Source organism: Pseudorca crassidens, chromosome 20, assembly GCF_039906515.1.
Source record: "Pseudorca crassidens isolate mPseCra1 chromosome 20, mPseCra1.hap1, whole genome shotgun sequence".
NCBI classification, from domain to species: domain Eukaryota; kingdom Metazoa; phylum Chordata; class Mammalia; order Artiodactyla; family Delphinidae; genus Pseudorca; species Pseudorca crassidens.
The window spans coordinates 46,797,374-46,816,028 of NC_090315.1; the positions used below are offsets into that span (position 1 = coordinate 46,797,374).

Consider the following 18,655-nt stretch of genomic DNA (forward strand, 5'->3'; position numbering starts at 1 on the left):
ATGTAATTTATCTCCCTGAGGCTTGGTTTCCTCACCTATAAAACAGGCTAATAATTGTATGTCTGCCATAGCATTATTATGGTGACTAAATGAGGTAATGCACAGAAGAGGTTCAGAGCCACACTTGTCACCTAGCAGTGCTCAGCGTTAGCTGTTGTTATTTTCATCATCGTTATTGTTTTATCACACTTGCAGCATGACGTTATCTACAGCTTAATTATTCACTGTTTGGCACAAGAGACTAACTTGGGAATTATACACAACTGGTGAATTAATATCCTGAGTACTTCCACTAAGACATCAGGCTAATAATTTTTGGTACTTTAGATAACCCATGATGGGTCCCAAAGGATCCTGAAATCAAGAGCCTACATTTTCCCTAGTAAGAATGAACTTTTTTTTTTTTTTTTTGAGTTTTATCTGTCTGTAGTTTAACATAGCAGCTTCCCCAGCTAGAGAGCTGGAAGTTGAACTGAAGAAGGAAGGAAAGTCCTGCTGACACAGAAAATCTCTGGTTCATCACACGTGAGGTAACACACATGTCTCAGATTGTAGATGAGACCAAGGACCTGGCAAAGATGGCAAAAGACCAACTGTAGGAAGAAAAAAGGGCTATCTTAGAGTTTTAAAAAAGTTTTAAAAAAGCAGTGTGAAATATAGAAGTTGATTCTAAAAAACAAAGACATTAAAATGAGGGTTAAAACTGTTGAGGTAGGTGGTTGCATAACATTGTGAATGTAATTAATGCCACTGAATTATACACTTAAAAATGATTAAAATGGCAAATTTTATGTTATATATATTTTACATAATAAAAAAGTAATCAATATACACACCAAAAAAGCTAGACAGCTAAAATTTATAATACTATTTTTATCTGAGAAATGTATTTCCATATGACAGAGATGCTTATGTCAGCTTGGTGTTCATTAAGTACCTACTGTTTATAAACACCATGCTTGGCACATAATACTATGATAAGTAGCTATTTTTTATGCATTAGTACTGAAGTCTTTATTACTACTAATGAAAGAATGATATCATACACGAAAGAGTAAATGAACATTAATGCAGTCATCACAGACTTGTGGACAAAGGACATCTATCTTAGTTAAAAGAAAAAATTAGCTTCAAAATTGTTTGAAAAGTATCTTCTGCTTTAAACACTGAAGAATGAGCCAACTAGCTCCTATATTAGCATTATGATGCATAAAAGAACCAATGTGTTCTTTTTTTCCCACCTAACCTTGCATTAATTCAGTCTAGCAACAATCACCAAAGAGGAGTGCAAATAAACAACAAAGTCTCTCGTAAGTGACAGCAGATCCTTGGGTCATGTGGTGGCATCAAGCTCACTCACTGAGAACTGGTACAACTTCCTGGTTGCTTTTGAACTCTTCCACATATTTAGGGAGAGGAAGGGTCAGTGACTCTGGCTGATGTAAATGATCATCTTAGAGTCTGTTCCTAGTTGTCTTTCCCCAGTTGGAAGACAGGAAAAAACAAAAAAAAAAGAATAAGAGCAAAAGTAGTGATAGAACAGACAGCTTCTTTTTTTTTCTTTTATTTTTTTTTATACAGCAGATTCTTATTAGTCATCAATTTTATACACATCAGTGTATATATGCCAATCCCAATCGCCCAATTCATCACACCACCACCACCACCCCCCGCCGCTTTCCCCGCTTGGTGTCCATACGTTTGTTCTCATCTGTGTCTCTATTTCTGCCCTGCAAACCAGTTCATCTGTACCATTTTTCTAGGTTCCACATATATGCATTAATATACGATATTGTTTTTTCTGTTTCTGACTTACTTCACTCTGTATGACAGTCTCTAGATCCATCCACGCCTCAACAAATGACCCAATATCGTTCCTTTTTATGGCTGAGTAATATTCCATTGTATATATGTACCACATCTTTATCCATTCGTCTGTTGATGGGCATTTCGGTTGCTTCCATGACCTGGCTATTGTAAATAGTGCTGCGATGAACATTGGAGTGTATGTGTCTTTTTGAATTATGGTTTTCTCTGAGTATATTGCCCAGTAGTGAGATTGCTGGATCATATGGTAATTCTATTTTTAGTTTTTTCAGGAACCTCCATACTGTTCTCCATAGTGGCTGTATCAATTGACATTCCCACCAACAGTGCAGGAGGGTTCCCTTTTCTCCACACCCTCTCCAGCATTTGTTGTTTGTAGATTTTCTGATGATGTCCATTCTAACTGGTGTGAGGTGATACCTCATCTTAGTTTTGATTTGCATTTCTCTAATAATTACTGATGTTGAGCAGCTTTCCATGTGCTTCTTGGCCATCTGTATGTCTTCTTTGGAGAAATGTTTATTTAGGTCTTCTGCCCATTTTTGGATTAGGTTGTTTGGTTTTTTTTAAATATTGAGCTGCATGAGCTGTTTATATATTTGGGAGATTAATCCTTTGTCCGTTGGTTCATTTGCAAATAATTTCTCCCATTCTGAGGGTTGTCTTTTTGTCTTGTTTATGGTTTCCTTTGAGGTGCAAAAGCTTTGAAGTTTCATTAGGTTCCATTTGTTTAGTTTTGTTTTTATTTCCATTACTCTAGGAGGTGGATCAAAAAAGATCTTGCTGTGATGTATGTCAAAGTGTGTTCTTCCTATGTTTTCCTCTAAGAGTTTTATAGTATCCGGTCTTACATTTAGGTCTCTAATACATTCTGAGTTTATTTTTGTGTATGGTGTTAGGGAGTGTTCTAATTTCATTCTTTTACATGTAGCTGTCCAGTTTTCCCAGCATCACTTATTGAAGAGACTGTCTTTTCTCCATTGTATATCCTTGCCTCCTTTGTCATAGATTAGTTGACCATAGGTGCATGGGTTTACCTCTGGGCTTTCTGTCTTGTTCCATTGATCTATGTTTCTGTTTTTGTGCCAGTACCATATTGTCTTGATTACTGTAGCTTTGTAGTATAGTCTGAAGTCAGACAACTTCCTATAGTGGGAAGAAGAATAAAGCAGAGTTATGAAGCTGGGCAGGCTATAATTTGATTAAACTTGATTTGATATAGCAACAATGAAAAACTTTGGTAGACACAATAATTTGTTTTTGTTGTAAAATGTAATATGTATTTGGAAGAGTACATATATACAGTTTAAAGTATAATCGTAAAGCAAACAAGTATGTAAATTACCTCCCAGTTCAAAGCATGGAATATTGCCCACCCCTCAGAAACCCCAGTCCCCACTGTGAATTCCTTCTTGATCATAACCTCCATCTCCAATAGAGGTAGACATTTTCCTGGATTTTACGGCAATCGTTTCTTTGCTTTTCTTCAGGGTGTTTTAGTTTGTTTGTTTTGTGTTTTTTCATTTTCATCTGGCTTCATTTTATTTTCATTACATTGTAATATTTCACTGTCCAAACAGAATGCAAAGTAGCCTTGTTGATGGTTACATGGTTGCTGCTCTGAACATTCTATGTGTCCTGTAGACATGGTCACGAATTTCTCTCAGGTGGTGCTTCTTGTACTTGAGAGCTCATCACCACCACCCGGAGAGTTCACAGGTGGCAGGGCCTCACCCTCAGAGTGTCTGATTCAGTGGAAGTGGAGTGGGATCTGAGAGTTTACACTTCTAACAGGTTCCCAAGTGATGCTGATACTGCCAGCCAGGGCTGGGATAACACTTTGAGAACGACTACTTTTAAGTTATGGAAAGGGATTTGCTGGATCAAGGGATGTGCATCTTTTCAGCTTTACTAATTAATGCAAAACCATTTTCCAAGGTAGTGTCTGACATTCCTACCAGAAGTGTATGTGTTCCATGGTTCTATTACACCCACGCTAACACTTATTATTATCAGACTTCAATTTTTGCGAAGTTGGTGGCTATGGACCTTTTCTCTCCTTGTGGTTTTGATTTGCATTACCTTAATTCCAGTGAATTGAACATTGATTGGTCATTTCACTTTCTTTTTTTGTGAAGTGCCTTTTCAAGTCTTTTGCCCATTTTTCTGTGGATTATCTGTCTGTCTTTTTCTTACCAATATGTCAGGACTATTAATTGAAAAGGCCACAAAAATTTTTTCATTAATTTTTAAAACATAAGGAAAGCTTAGTATCGTTGAATATCTTCTTTAGTAATAGGAGGAGCAGGTACAGAAGAGAATTCTTTAGGTAGCCTCTCTTTTGCAAATGGCTTGAAAGAAATAAGTTAAGGACTTTTTCTCCAAACAAGCTACTGACTGTGGAGGCAAAACCACATAGAAGAAATATCAGCATTCTTCATACGTTCACTGAAAATGTGTCTGTAAGCACAAGGCCATCTTTAAACAGTAATAATGCAACTGAAATAGATCATTCAAAGAAAGGAGACCTATTATTGAGGCCAACATGGCCATCGACACTTGTTAGCTTGTCTCTGAAGAACAGAATTCTGAGCAGCAAAAGCTTAAAGTGAATGAAATTGTATGCAACTCTCAATCTAATGAAAATGCTTTGGGCTCTGGGCCAGAGAATAGATTTGGACCACGGATGCAACTTTTTTCAGGGTCTTAAATTTAAATGGCTGAATTATTTTTAAAGTATCATCCTACTCAGTCTTTTGGAATAGAAACGTGTTTTTTCAATTTAAAAAAAAAAACATCATTTCAACATAAGGATGGAATGCAACATCTTTTTCTAGAAAAGCTGATACTTCATTCTAGTGCATGCTCAGCACAGAATACTGATACATATTATAGCCTCCCTCAACCCATGAAAAACACACACACACACTCCACGCATACAAATGTACACAGAGACACATTATATACATAGTACGCACACACACAAAAACACACATACACACACGTATATTAAATATACACACATAACACGCACACGCACACAGTTTGTGCCTAGAATACTTGAAACAAATATGCATGTACATCAATTTAGCATAAAGGGATATATCTTCCACTCTGAAAACGCTAAATATTGTATCTTCAAAACATTTATAACACTCAGTTTCTCAACCAGTCAAGAACAAAGGAGCCATTTTAGAATTACTAGTTTGTGTAAAAATTAATTATCTAGGAACTGAAGTTAGTTGCTAGAGAGGGAAAGTTTACCTCAAATTGTTGTTTATTTTAAGGATGTCATGCCTGAATAATATATAGAGTTGCTTTAAATACAAGCATTTAAAAGGAAAGATGTTGTTATGGCCCACGCGCTCATTCATTCTCTCTGTCTCTGTCTCTCTCCCTCTGTCTTTCTTGCTCACTTGGTCTTGCCCTCACTCTCTTACATAAATAAGGTAGTATTAACAGTATGTATAATTAGTACAACATTGTAAATCAACTATACTTCAATAAAATATTTTTTTAAAAAAACAGTAAGTGTGGATTAATTAAGAGATCTGCTCAGATGGGAAAGACCACCCCCCCTTCCATAAAAGTCGTAATCAAGCTGCTTCCTAAAGCTTGCTCACTGCCCACCCCCATGTACCTCAGGGCTCAGTGGGTGGCAATGGCCCAGCTGGTTCCATATGGACCCAGTCATCCCTGACTCTATTCCCAAGGCATTTACCTCCAGACTTCTTGTCCTCGGCCCTGTGCTCACAGCTCCAACCTCGATGGGGAGATGTTGCTAGGGAACACAGATTCACCTCTGACTTAGGAGCCCACCACTGGCCATGCCCTTTCCTCCAAGACCCTGGCCACGAGGAGGGAGCCAGGCCCCAATGAGGACTGGATGCTGCCAGCAGGGCCTCATATTCAGGGCGCTTTACTTCTGGGCACTCCATGGACCACTGTGGACCAGCTCTCTCTTTGAATGTCACAACTCTGGGGCTTGGAATCAAGAGACAAATGACAACCTGTCAGCCTGGGAAGGCCCCCTGGCCAAGGTGCCCTGCTTACCAGGACCATCACCAAGAACCTTGGCTGGGAAGCATAGGACTGCTCACAGGGACGTGGGCCTTCTCACTATACTCTTGGAGGAGACAGGAGAGTGACCCCCCGTGCCACAGTCACAGTGTCTGCCAGCCTTCAGCTGCCTGAAGTATCTCCAATCATGTTCCAACCCCAAGGATCCAACCCTCTTGAAGTCCACGGATCTAAAGAAGCAGGACAAGTTCATCTGTCCTAAGTTCTCACCTTGCAGGACCTTGCTCTTCTTACCCTTTCACTTTTTCAATTTTCAAGACCTCAGAGTAGTTGAGGTATGAGACTACCACCTGCCTGCTCATTGCAGAGCTCTGGGGACCTGTTTTAGAACACTGAGATCATCACTAAAGGCTACAATCAGGAGGGTGTAATCCAGAAGGTTCTGAAAGAGCCCATGTAGGGGCCAGCTTTGGACTGTACCTATTCCCCCGAACTTGCCTCTGCCCCGGGAGAGTTCTGAATGGGGTCTTCCACCTCTTTCTCTGCAATGGCCTTGAACACATCCTTGCTTATTGACATAACCTCATCTCAGACGGTCATTTCATTTGTGACATCTCTTGATCTATTCACATATTTATCTATTCATCCAACAAACATTGGTGAAGTGCGTGCTGCTTACCTGACACAGTGCTGAGAATAGGAATCTAAAGGTGAATTAAATATACTCCCTTCCCTCAAGGAGCTTACAGCTCGCAGGAGACAGATGAGTAAATCAACAATTAGGGAACAAAGCGGCAAGTGCTGTTGGCTCCGGGGGAAGTGGAGACAGAAGCTTCTATATCGGTTATCATGTCCACACAAGTAGCGTTTGACTACCCACAGTGTCGTGCTCCTGACACCCATCCTTTCTTCCCAAGGTTTCCAGGGATAGATCCCTGAGCTAACCAGTTACTCCAGGTCACACCAGTGTGGACCAAGGGTCATGTTGATGTGGGTGGCTTTGACCTCTACCTACAATTGTAGGACCTCCATACTCACTCACAATTTCCCCCAGGTGGGAAGTAACCAGGGAGGGGGATGCCACATGTGCTCACATAAGTCCTCTGAGCCTCCACTGGTCTCTGAGTCCTCTGCCACGTATGTCTCCTTATGGGTGTGCCTCGTCCTGCCACTGTCCAGGCTGCCATGAGGGCACATGGCTGCTGTCCCTGCAAAAGTACTATTTCCTGTCATTCCCAAAGCTGGTGGCATTGCTGTCTGCCAGTTTCTCCCTGCTGCCCAAGCTGGCGATGTCCCACATCACTGTGCCAGTCACTAGGGGAACCTCCTGAAACTGGAGCTGATAAGACCATGAGCACTCGGACCTACTTCAGGTTGAAATTTCCCAGGTCTACCTTCCCATTTCTACCCTTTGCCATTGCCATCACCTGGAAACAACCACACTGCCAACGGAGAATCCCTTTCCTTCACTTTTATTCCACACTTAATCACCTTGATCCCAAATGCTCCTAGCTACCGTGTCCCATCACTCAAAAAGGCGTCGTGTGAAAGTCATTCTTGAACCTTTCACTTGTCACCAGAACTTAGCCCTGTGTCCCGGGCTTTGGCCTGCAAGGAGGAGGAGAGAAGGCTCATCTTCACAGTTGGAGGTATCCCATGTCCCAGATCATAGGGTCATCTACCCACCCCTTTGATGACCGTGTCATTCTTGAGTCAAACTTTATGTGCCTGACCCTCTCCTTGGGATGAATACTTTTCTAGAAGATTCCTTCATCTACCACTCAAAAATATTCCCAGCACAGCTTTCCACAGCTCTCCATCCCAGAAGTGTGGGAATCCCTGTGGGATACTGCTCTTAAATTGTAGAGCTCTAGGGCTTCCCTGGCGGCGCAGTGGTTGAGAGTCCGCCTGCCGATGCAGGGGACACGGGTTCATGCCCCGGTCCGGGAAGATCCCACGTGCCACGGAGCGGCTGGGCCCGTGAGCCATGGCCGCTGAGCCTGCGCGTCTGGAGCCTGTGCTCCACAACGAGAGAGGCCACAACAGTGAGAGGCCCGCGTGCCGCAAAAAAAAAAAAAAAAAAAAAAAAAAAATTGTAAGCTCTGTTCATGGACAGACAATGTTTCCCGGTATTCTTTGGGGTCCTTCACTTATCAGTTCAGATATTCTCATGTACCCTCTAAAGAAGAGGCAACTTAATAATGGGGAGTTCCCAGAAACCAAGAAGTATTGCAGATCCAGAAGCACCAACTTTTATTGGACCAATGGTACCACTTCCCATTCCCCACAGAGACCAACACATCCAAGGTAGCCTTCATGAGTGACCCACACAGAAAAAGATCTAAGAGCCCATACCCTTCCTCATCACCCTTTCTTTCAAGGGAGGGCAGCCTTGCATGGTGCAGTTACTTCTAAGAGCTCCTGGCCATGAGCGTAGCATTCAAACCTGGTACTTGAAGGGAGGGGGCTTCACATCCAGCTGAGACTGAGTGCTTAAGGGACTCTAACATCCTGCGCTTCCGTGCATGCCACTTCAGCGGCAACTTTTCTGGCTCCTAGAGGGCTTTTCTTTTTAACTAGTTCCAGATAAGTAAGGTAGTTGCTAACAGTTGGATTCTGGATGAGTGAGATGTTGCATAAATCCAGATTAAACCACTGAACAGACTGTACCCGAAAAGCACATTGTGTTAGATGCTTCTGTGTATCCATTGTGATCTTTTTCTATGCCTATAGAATGATGGAATTGCTGAAGCAGAACCCTGATGAAAGCTATTCACCATGTAGCATTTACCATCATATGGAAATGTCAATTCCATCTACCAAAGAGAATATTACAGGCATGTTCAATATAAAATGCAAATATAATAGCTTTGTGGACCGGATATGTCAGCTGTGTTTCACTTAAACCTATTACCTTGGCAGATTAAATACAGTTCCAGATCTTTTGCAAGGAAGATATTCTGATGAAGTTACATCTTATATCAGCTTTTGTGGCTCATCAGTTCAATTGGATATGAGTAGAATGGGAACACAAATGAGTGAGGAATAAGACTGAGTGGGACACAGCCATGGAAAAATAGGAGGATCTGCCCCACAGACCTTCCCTACCCACTAAGGAATGTTATTATTGGCTCAAGGATAAATCTCAGCAATTTGTAGCAAAGATTTATCTCTTAGGTGATGAAATAGGTGAGGATCCACCAATTCTCACCAGGCCTGCCTCACCACTTCTAAATCTTGCTACCTGCTTGGGTAGCGCAACTCAGCTGAGCAGAGGTGGGCCCAGCCTGTGCTCTGATGCTGACTCCAGCTTGGTGCTTCTGTAGCTATTTGGGGCACCAGCTCCCTTAGCTGAACTCAACAGTAGTAGACCCCTCTCTCGTTTGACCACACACTCCACACTCTGACCGCAGCTTCACCTTTAAACTCATGCATACATCATGCCTTGTCTTGCTAATGCTGCTGTCCTGCTGCATACAACTTCCCTCTTGAATGCCACAAAATCCCCATCATTTCATGGTGCCAGCCAGTTCCTGCAAGGGCTTCCCCTGGACTGCCCTGTCTCACCTCCCACCCCACACCAATGGAAAGGTTGCCGGCTCCTGGAACAGCCCACTTCGAGCCACCACTCAGTAAGACAGGCTTGGTGGAAATTAACCAGCCCCATACAGTTTGTCCAGCACAGTTCTCTTGTCCCATCATTGCATGATCAGTTATAAGCTTTGGGGGTTATACATCCAGCAGCGTTTCCCTGTGGACTTTTCCGAGAGAGCATCTTGCAAATTACTGCGTAGATCTGCAGAAATACTTGATCCTTTTTAAAAAGAGCATTCCTCTGTAGCGTCTATGATCCTTTTTGCTCCATCTTACACTGATATGCAGTGAATGTTATTCCTTGATAACTATTTATATTTGTGGTAAAAAAAAAAAATGAAGAAATCCTGCTCAATAGTTCCTGCTCTAAAATACTCTGCTTGGCTAATGCACAGCAAGCACTGAGACTTTCTGCCAAAGAAGATAGTAATCCACAGAGCAATGGTTTCTGGGCTATTGGGGTGAGAAAGGTGGGTGTGGTAGACAGTTGATAGTTGTGGAAAGAAGTTCTAGAAGGGAGATCTGGGCACGCAGGACTTGACTGCATAGTTGTGAACTGAGCTCCAGAGAGCTGGGTTCTCCTTTTGATTCTGTCCCAACTAGCTATGTGATGCTCTACTGGTTGAATCGTACTCAGCCGATTTTCTCCTCTACACAATGAGGTGGTTGACCTAGAAAGGTTTTTCAACTCCAGTCTTCTATGACACCGTGAATATGCATTACCCAGAGGTCAGAGCAGATGGTTAGTTAGGAAGCTAGAAAACTGTAACAAAAGCAACAATTACCACCTTCTATTTTCATGGTGTTTTCTGCTGGACTTTGAGTTCAGCACTTTACATACATGACCTCATTTAATCCTCACAGACACTTCTGAAGGTTGGTATCATGCTCTTTACTTCACAGAAGAGGGAACAGTTCTCGGCACCATTACCCAATCTTGTTAGGATCATAATAATAAATAACAGAGATTCCAATCCTGCTGTGGAACCGACTCCACACTTACTCCTTGTAAGACATAGTAAGAAGTTCCAGACCCTTCTCTTATCACTCCCATTATCTGAAATTTTGCCATGCTTCTCTTTTCTTTATACTCTGAATTCTTAATTTATCCCCTTTCCTGGCTTCTCAAATGCATGTCTGTGTCTTTGGCTTGTGTGAAAGAGTAGCATAGTTTTAGCATAGAGTTCTGCATCCATTCTTTGCACCAAGATGGGGATCAATAAGAAAACAGCAAAAACAAATTTCTAAGCAGTTGCTTGCAGTATGAAATGTAAGTGAAGATATGACCCAGAGAGGCCAAGATTTAGCTCAAAAGAATAGCTTTATAAGACAGTCATGTAAGGACTTCCCTGGTGGTGCAGTGATTAAGAATCTGCCTGCCAATGCAGGGGACACGGTTTCGAGCCCTGGTCCAGGAAGATCCTACATGCCACAGAGCAACTAAGCCCATGTGCCACAACTATTGAGCCTGTGCTCCAGAGCCCGCGAGCCACAACTACTGAGCCCTTGTGCCACAGCCACTGAAGCCCACACGCCTAGAGCCCGCGCTCCGCAGCGAAGAGTAGCCCCCACTCGCGGCAACTAGAGAAAAGCCCATGCACAGCAACAAAGACCCAGTGCAGCCAAAAGTAAATAAATAAAAATAAAATAATAAAAATTTAAAAAAAGAGAGACAGTCATGTAAAATCCTCTTCATATGGACAGAGATGCCTAACATGAGTCAATGTTAATTTTGCTGAGGCCATAATAAACATCGGGAGGTGGCAGTGGGAGACTTCTCCTAGCTGGTGACAGAGTTTAAATGCTCTCCCAGGCTTTGCATCTCATCACAGCAAACCAATTTTGTTCCTTTGAGAAAAATGCACCACCCCAACCGCAACAATCAGGCAACTTCTAGCAAGTGGCAATTACTTATATGAAGGGTTCCAAGAAAGTGAAGGTGAGGTGACCCTTTGCCAGAAAGAAGTTTTGCACAAATTAAAGAATGGACTCCAAAGTCAGAACTGTGCTGTGAACAAGGTCATCCTAATCTCTATTTGCAAATAAGCAAAACTCTTCTGTTTCATCAATATATATTAGTAGTACAGTCAATTGCATTATTCACAGATTCTGTATTTGCAAATTCACCTACTCACTTAAATTTATTTGTAAATCCTAAATCAATACTTGCAGCACTTTCATAGTAATTGGTGGACATGTACAGAGAGGCAAAATTTTGAGTCATCTAATATGCACATCCCAGCTAAGGCTGAATGAGGTAACACTCCACCTTGTTTCAACTCTGCTGTAAACTAGTGTTCTTTTCACTGTCTATTCAGTGTCCTGTTTTTCACTTACTGTGCTTTTGGTTCACTGTTTAAAATGGCTTCCAAGCAGAGTACCGAAGTGCTGACTTGTGTTCTTAAGCTCAAAAAGGCTGTGATGTGCCTTAGAGAGAAAACGCATGTACTAGATCAGCTTCAATCAGGCATGAGTTTCAGTGCTATTGAACATGAGTTCAATGCTAATGATTTAACAATACATATTAAATAAGGTGTCTTTAAACAATAACACCCATAAAACAAGGTTATGTATTGACCAGTTGACAAAAATACTGTGACCAGAAGCTCAAAGGAACCTAACCCCGTATTTCCCCTAGGAGCAATGGTTCAGTTTTTGCTAATTCAAATTCTTTGGTGACTTTATAGAACATAAGTACCAAGAATAATAAGAACCAACTGTCTTTGCAAATTTAGGAATTCCTGGCGATGTCTTGAGATATTTCTGGGGACTGCCCGGAGGCTATGGTACTAGTGATTTCATGCCATTTTCTGCTTCATGGGAGATGGGGGCTTACAAAACCATCCTCATTCCTCCTTCTGTGGTGCACATCTTTTCTCACCATTCAACTCAACCGGTATTAATTGAGTGCTCCAGAATGTGCTGCTGCTGGAAGATATGCAAAAGACGCGTTTAGCAGTCTCTGACCTCTGGGTTAGGGTTAGGTAAGATTACCTTTGTTGCAAAGACCAGGGTTAAGGTGGCAGGTGCAGCCAGGTCAAAAGGAAAGTGGAAACATCTTAGAAATGGCAGGGAAGAGAACAAGCTCTCGGAGGTATAGCCTAAAGGAAACAGGCTATTTTTCTAATAGTAACCTTGAACTGTTAATTTAGTGTTTCCTCCCAGGAACTCTGCAAAGGAAGTTCAGCTTTGGCCAGAGCTTCTAATTAACTCCAAAGTTTCTACCACATCCACAAACACCTAAAGACCACCCCAGTGTTCATTTCTTACCTGACAAAAGTCAAAAAACTGATGTAAGTGAGAATTACACCATAGGAAATCCTTTTTTCACTATGGGAAGTGGTTGCTGTATTTCCCTCAGTTTGATTATTTGGGGGACCTGTAATCGTACAGCTAAAAAAATATTATTTATGATACTGAGAATAAAAATAGTAATATTAATTTATTAAGCACACAGTGTACACCAGGACCTGTTCTGGGTGCTGGGAATACAGGTTTTAAGTGTCTCACAGTCAAATAGGAGAAACTCACTGTTGTAAAACTGGGGTAAATGCCATGAGAGAGGGAGGCAGGGTAGGGGGCTTGTGGCAGCACATGACACAAAGTGAGAGACTTGGGAGGGTGGATAATGCTTCTTCCTGGAACAGAGTCTTGAAGGTGAAGAAGGAATTGGCCAGATGAAAAAAGTAGAGTTGAACATTCCAGGAGGCGGGAACACCATGTGAAACCCTAGAGGCATGAAAGAGCTATGGGTAGGTATTGAATGACCTAGAGCATAGAGCAGGAGATGGAAGAGGTTCAAGAGAGAAGGCTTGGGAGAGGAAAGACCCAGATCATGAGGAGCCTTGAAGGCCAAATTAGGAAAGTGGAATCCACTGAAGGATTTCACAGAAGTCAGCAAAATAATCCCATTTGCACTTTCTCTAGATTAATTAGAAGTAGTACAGAGAATGCACTGTGTTAGAAAAGCCACTGGGGAAATAAGCCAAGAGAGGAGCAGTAGGAATGTAGTGAAAGAGAGAGGTTAGAAAGCAGTTAGGAGAGTAGAATTGAAAGAACTTGAAGAGCAGTTGACAATGGGGTGGGGCCGGGGGAGAGGGAAAAGGGATGCAGAGGAGGAACAGATTTGGGAATGATGATGAATTCAGTTCAGGGTGTACTGAGTCGGGGATGCCATGGACCAACCCAAGGAGAGGTCAGCATACAGCCAGATATCTGGGGCTGAGTTCAGGAAAGTGGTTTGGGCTGGAGGTTATAATTTGATGACTGGTTCATATGACTACTGAAGCCAGGGGCTTACACTTGCACAAAGCTAAGTATGTACAGTTGAGACTAGAAGAGAGCCACAGAAACCCTCTTTGGGAGCACTAATATTTAAGGGACTAAAAAGAAGGATGTCTGAGGTGACACCACCATCAATGAAGGAGAAAATCTAGCATAGAATAGTGTCAGAAGTGACAGAGGATAAGAGTGCCATGGAGGAGGGAGTGGTCAGTGGAATCCAACCATGCCAGGAAGGAAAGCACAGTTTAATTGGGCATTAATGACCTGAGCAGTTAAATGGGGAAGTAGAAATGAAAACAGAGTGCTCTGTGTAGAGATGCAAAAGGGGGTGAAGCAGTAAAGACGTGGCACATGTAGACGAGCCTTTGGCTAAACTAGATTTTCAGGGGAAGGAAAGAGATAGGAGCAAATAGCAGAGAGTGGAAAGTTAAGGAGGGTTCCTGCCACTGCCAGTTGGAACTTAGCAGTGGTTCTTAATTGCTGTCGGGGTACAGGGAGCATTTTCAAATTGCACATGACTACAAATTACACAGACTACAAGATGCAAATCTCATAGTGAGGGAGTGAGGTGGGGGAATGATAGGGGATCAAGAATACGGGAAGCATTGAGTCAGGGGTTCTGAAGAGGATTTTTTTTTTATGAGACCTATGACAAATAATAAAATGGCATCAGATGAAGACTCAGAGGACCCGTGAATGCCTCTTAGTACCTTTCAACCTCAGGCAATCTCATCACCTCTCTGAGCCTAGGATCCTCATCTATGAAATCAGCTAAATACTAACTATCTTGCCTGGTTGTAGTGCGAATTAGACAGGATAATATGTGTGAAGAGCACCCTGGAAATTGGAAAGCCCTGTACAGTTGTGTGAGGAGATGGGCTCTCTTGCTGCCCTTCACCATTTGCTGAGGTGCTTTTTCCTGTTGAAGTTATTTCAGGTGCCGTGGAAAAGCTTTCTTCCAAACTAAAGGCAGGATCTCTCTTTCCTGGGGATTTCTATCTTTTTTTCCTACTCAGTTGCGATGAAGAGTTCTGTTGATAAATAAGAAGAAAAATGTTTTTAAATTTTTTTGATGTTAAATTACTACTAATCACTAATTGTCTTAAAAATTGATGGAGATACACATGAAAAATATTCAAACGTATTCCTTTCTAGATAGTTAATCCTCCCAGTTATAACCTTTGTGAAAAATCTTTGTGGCTCAATCACTACCTTAGATAAAGCTAACATTAGACACTGCCTGCTAAGATGCCAGTGACCAGCAGACCAGCAGGCCATGCAGATATCTATTTCCTTCCCCGCCTGATTGTTTTGAATTAGCACTTCCCTCTTGGTCCAACAAAACACACACTCCCATGATATTTGCCATGCAGTTGCTAATATCTATATTTTTTAATTAAAATATTTCACAGAAAGACTGAGTGTTTAAAAAATTACAAAATTAACAAAAACACCTGTGGTAGTTATTTTAGACTAAAATGAAGACTGCAAACTGTCATGCTATAGGCCAAGGCTGTCCCCACAAATATGCTTTATTTGACCTGTAGAATTTTTTTAAAATAACACTTTGAGCCAATACTTCAAAATTGATATTTTTTATATTTAAACATACCAATTTCTATTACCTCTTGGAACATTGAAAGGTCAGGCGGCACAAGGCAGGGCCTTTATTCCCGTAAATAAAAGTGAGTGGCTGTGTCTGAAGTTCATCCCAAGCCCCACTCCTCCCTATTGCCTCCTCAGGCTGGTACCCACAGATCCCTGGAGAGTTCAGAGTGTGTGACCCCTGGCTTAAAGTCAAACCAGTACAACACAATGGAAGGGGAGAAGTTTGTTTCTAATGATACAGTGGCTAAGATAAAGAAAAAGGAAGCCCAAATACCTGGGGTGGAGCCTGATTCTTAGCTCTTAGGCAGCATTCTGTCTGCCTTAGTATGGGGCTCTACAGGAGTGGAAGTTAAATTTCTTCCTTTGTGTACTTCTTTGTATGATAGAGATTAAAATAAAAGCAACTACTTCCTTTGGGAAAGGCCAAAGCATAGCCCAAAAGAAAAATCTGTATTACTTCAAAAGCTGAGGCAACTGGCCAAAAGATTCCAGAAGGCTCTCCCTAGCCTCACAAGGTCAAGAAACTTTGATAACCTGTGACGGCATGGAAAGACATCTGGTAGACCACACTTTACAGTTCGGAAGATAAAGCTCATTCTAAGTTTTATTAACACAGACATACTGGCCATGGCTGTTCTTTGCCACATAGAAGAAATTCCCAGGCAATGCATTCTTGCGCTCTCATCAAGGGGTCTGTTGGCTGTGGAATTTCCTATTCTCCAGCGCCAGAACAGAAAGCAACCCACCCCCACCCCCAGCTTTGGCCGACATGAGATTTAAAGAGGATCGTTTGTTTTCATTACAGCCCCTTGAAGCCATTCCTTCCCTCCTCATTAATGAATTTCCAGTCTTTCATCAAAAAACAAAAACAAAAAAACAAACACAAAAAAGGACCTGCCAGAGGACATGGTTAAGTGGCTCGCGCGTAGCGATGCCGGCTTTAAAGAGAGGAGACGGCCATTTACTGATTGCAAGGAGGGGTTGACATCCTTGGTTAGTATGCTAATTTCATCTTCTGCATTTAACATTCAGATCAGGTCTGTACAGGCCCTCCAGAGTGGCAGAGTCCAGGGATGGATGGCTGTCTGCCTTGCAGCATTGAACATTCAATGCATGAATTACATAAATGCCCAAACATTCCGTCTGCTCCGACTTCACTCTCTTCCTCCCTCTGCGAGAGACACACAGACACAGAGCCATATACATGCAAGCAAACACACGCGTGCACGTGCACACACACACACACACACACACAGACCCTATAGACACAGGTCTCTATGAATGCTGAAGAAATGCAGTTTAAGATGCCCGAGCCATCCACAACTGGCTTAATTCCTCCTCCTTTGAGTCTCCAAGGCACACTTCTGCAGGATATATTTCTCCTGCTCAGGAAACTTGCAATGTACTGGGGTGTCTGAAATAAGGAAGCAACATGAAGAGTAAATCCCCTGTGAGAAGGAGCATGTCTTTCTATTGACCTTCCAGTCCTGGAAATCCTAACAAAAAACAGAAAAACAAAAAAACCCAACTCCACTCATCTGTAGGGGAACAAGACAGCTCAGTTAACTGAACGCCCAGAAAGAAGGAAGATCCAGCTCATTTTATTCTTTGGGGTCCCCACTTTGTCGTGTGTGTTTGGAACCCTGTGTTAAGAGTCTTAATTCATCATGGTTGGCTTTGGACTCACCAAGTCACAGCTGGGTGACAACAGAAGACGAATCCCAAACTAACTCCCACATGATGGTCCAGATGTCAAAGACAATCACCTGGCATGTTTTGCCAGAAGCCCGGTCAAGGGAAAACTGAATTTCCTCAACCTCCTTTTCCCAGCATCTTTCTGTAATATTGCAGCAGCTTCCTGGTGACAAACAGAGAATCAGCAGCTCCTGTTACCAGAAGGCACACTTGGAGGTTGCTTTCAATAGACAGAAGCTGTTTTGAGCAAGCAGGGGCTCCCACTAAAAGAAAAGGACAGGTTGGTCTTTATTATTTTGTTTTGTTTTGTTTTCTCAAAGTATGACATAACTGTGTCACCTGGCATGCCATGGCTCTTTCCTCTGGATGTTCTTGTGATCCCTGGCTCTGTTCCCTGGTGCCCACATAATATTCCATTGTCGGCTGAGGAACACTGGGCAGTTCCTGTGGGAGCCTCCAACAGGAGTGATGGGTGTTTTCTCTGAGCTGCAGACTTGATTTGACCGGATTTTTTTTTTTTTTTTTTGGCTCTGGTCCAAGATGTTTTCCTGTCATCATTTCACTGTCTTTTCCAGTAATCCCTTTTTTAAACATGGCCAACAATTAGTCGATTTATCTCCACCCCCGCCCCCACCCCCACCCCATCTCCACACAAACACACAGTCCACTGAGCCCCATCACTGTCTTGTTTTGCCTTGAAGTCTAAGAAATTACAGCTTCTCATTAGCCGGAGAGCACGTTTGGAACGGCTTTGTATTTACTCACTTAGTAAGTGATGCTGGCCTTTTTAATTACTCTCCCTCCGCGTGCCATCAGAGAGCTGCGAGCTGTTCCAGGCAAGCCAAGAGACTGCATGTCCTCCGCCAGGCGGTTGGAAGTAATCGTGTTTTACCTCCCGGCTGCTGCTTTCTTCCTTTCCTGTCAGCAAGCCAAGGAATCCCCCCAAAGCTCTTACGTAGGAGATACCAAAACTGTGAGTCACTTCTGGCTCCCCGAGCAGAGGGAGTCCAGGGCAGGATGCACGGAACAGCAGACCCAAGATGGGGGTTTCCTCCAAGCCACCAGGAGCCCTGCAACCAGATGTGCAGCCAGCGCTTGGTTTTTCTTGCTGTTGCTCCCTCTTTCTCCTCCACCCTCATCCATTCCTTCGTTTCCCAGCACGTTCCTCTTTTTCTCTTCCTTTCTGTGTTGCCGACAGCCGCAGACCCAGCAAGAGCTGGGTCCCTCTCGCCTTCTGCTGTTTCTTTCCCCTGCAGCAGGCTTTGGCTGCTACCTCTGCGAGCCGGATCACCAAAGACACACGACTCCCTCACAATGAATAATCAATACAGATATTGATCTGTGGAAAATGTTTGTAAATTCCTGAAAGGGAATCAGGAGCACGGGGCAGGGAGGCTTGTGGGGGACGACGCTGAAGTGCTGGTGGCGGCAGGCAGCCGAACTGGATTTGGATCCCAAGGCTGGCTGGCTCCGAGGTGACGGTACCGGAATGCGTGCGAACGAGGGTGCGCGCGTGTGAGTGCGCGGGTGACGCCGGTGTTCTGTATTCCCCTTTCTCTACAGCTGCTTCCCCCGAAGAATCAAGAGCCGAATGGTCGGGAGCCCCCGTCAGTGCCATGCCTTGGCT

The 18,655-nt window shown here is 42.9% G+C and overlaps 2 long non-coding RNA genes across 3 annotated transcripts in view; one reads left to right on the plus strand and one right to left on the minus strand.

Annotated features, from left to right (window-relative positions):
- Positions 1-18,655, plus strand: part of LOC137215117 (uncharacterized) — a 1,036,631-nt gene that overhangs the window by 940,907 nt on the left and 77,069 nt on the right. The window lies entirely within an intron of this gene.
- LOC137214620 (uncharacterized) lies at positions 1,632-18,566 on the minus strand. 2 transcript variants are annotated; one of them, XR_010938959.1, is made up of 4 exons: positions 17,794-18,566; positions 17,368-17,609; positions 17,021-17,191; positions 1,632-2,973 (listed from the first exon to the last, which is right to left on the minus strand). It is a non-coding gene; the product is annotated as an uncharacterized lncRNA (long non-coding RNA). The 2 variants fall into 2 exon arrangements; XR_010938958.1 differs by lacking the exon at positions 1,632-2,973 and adding an exon at positions 12,048-14,756.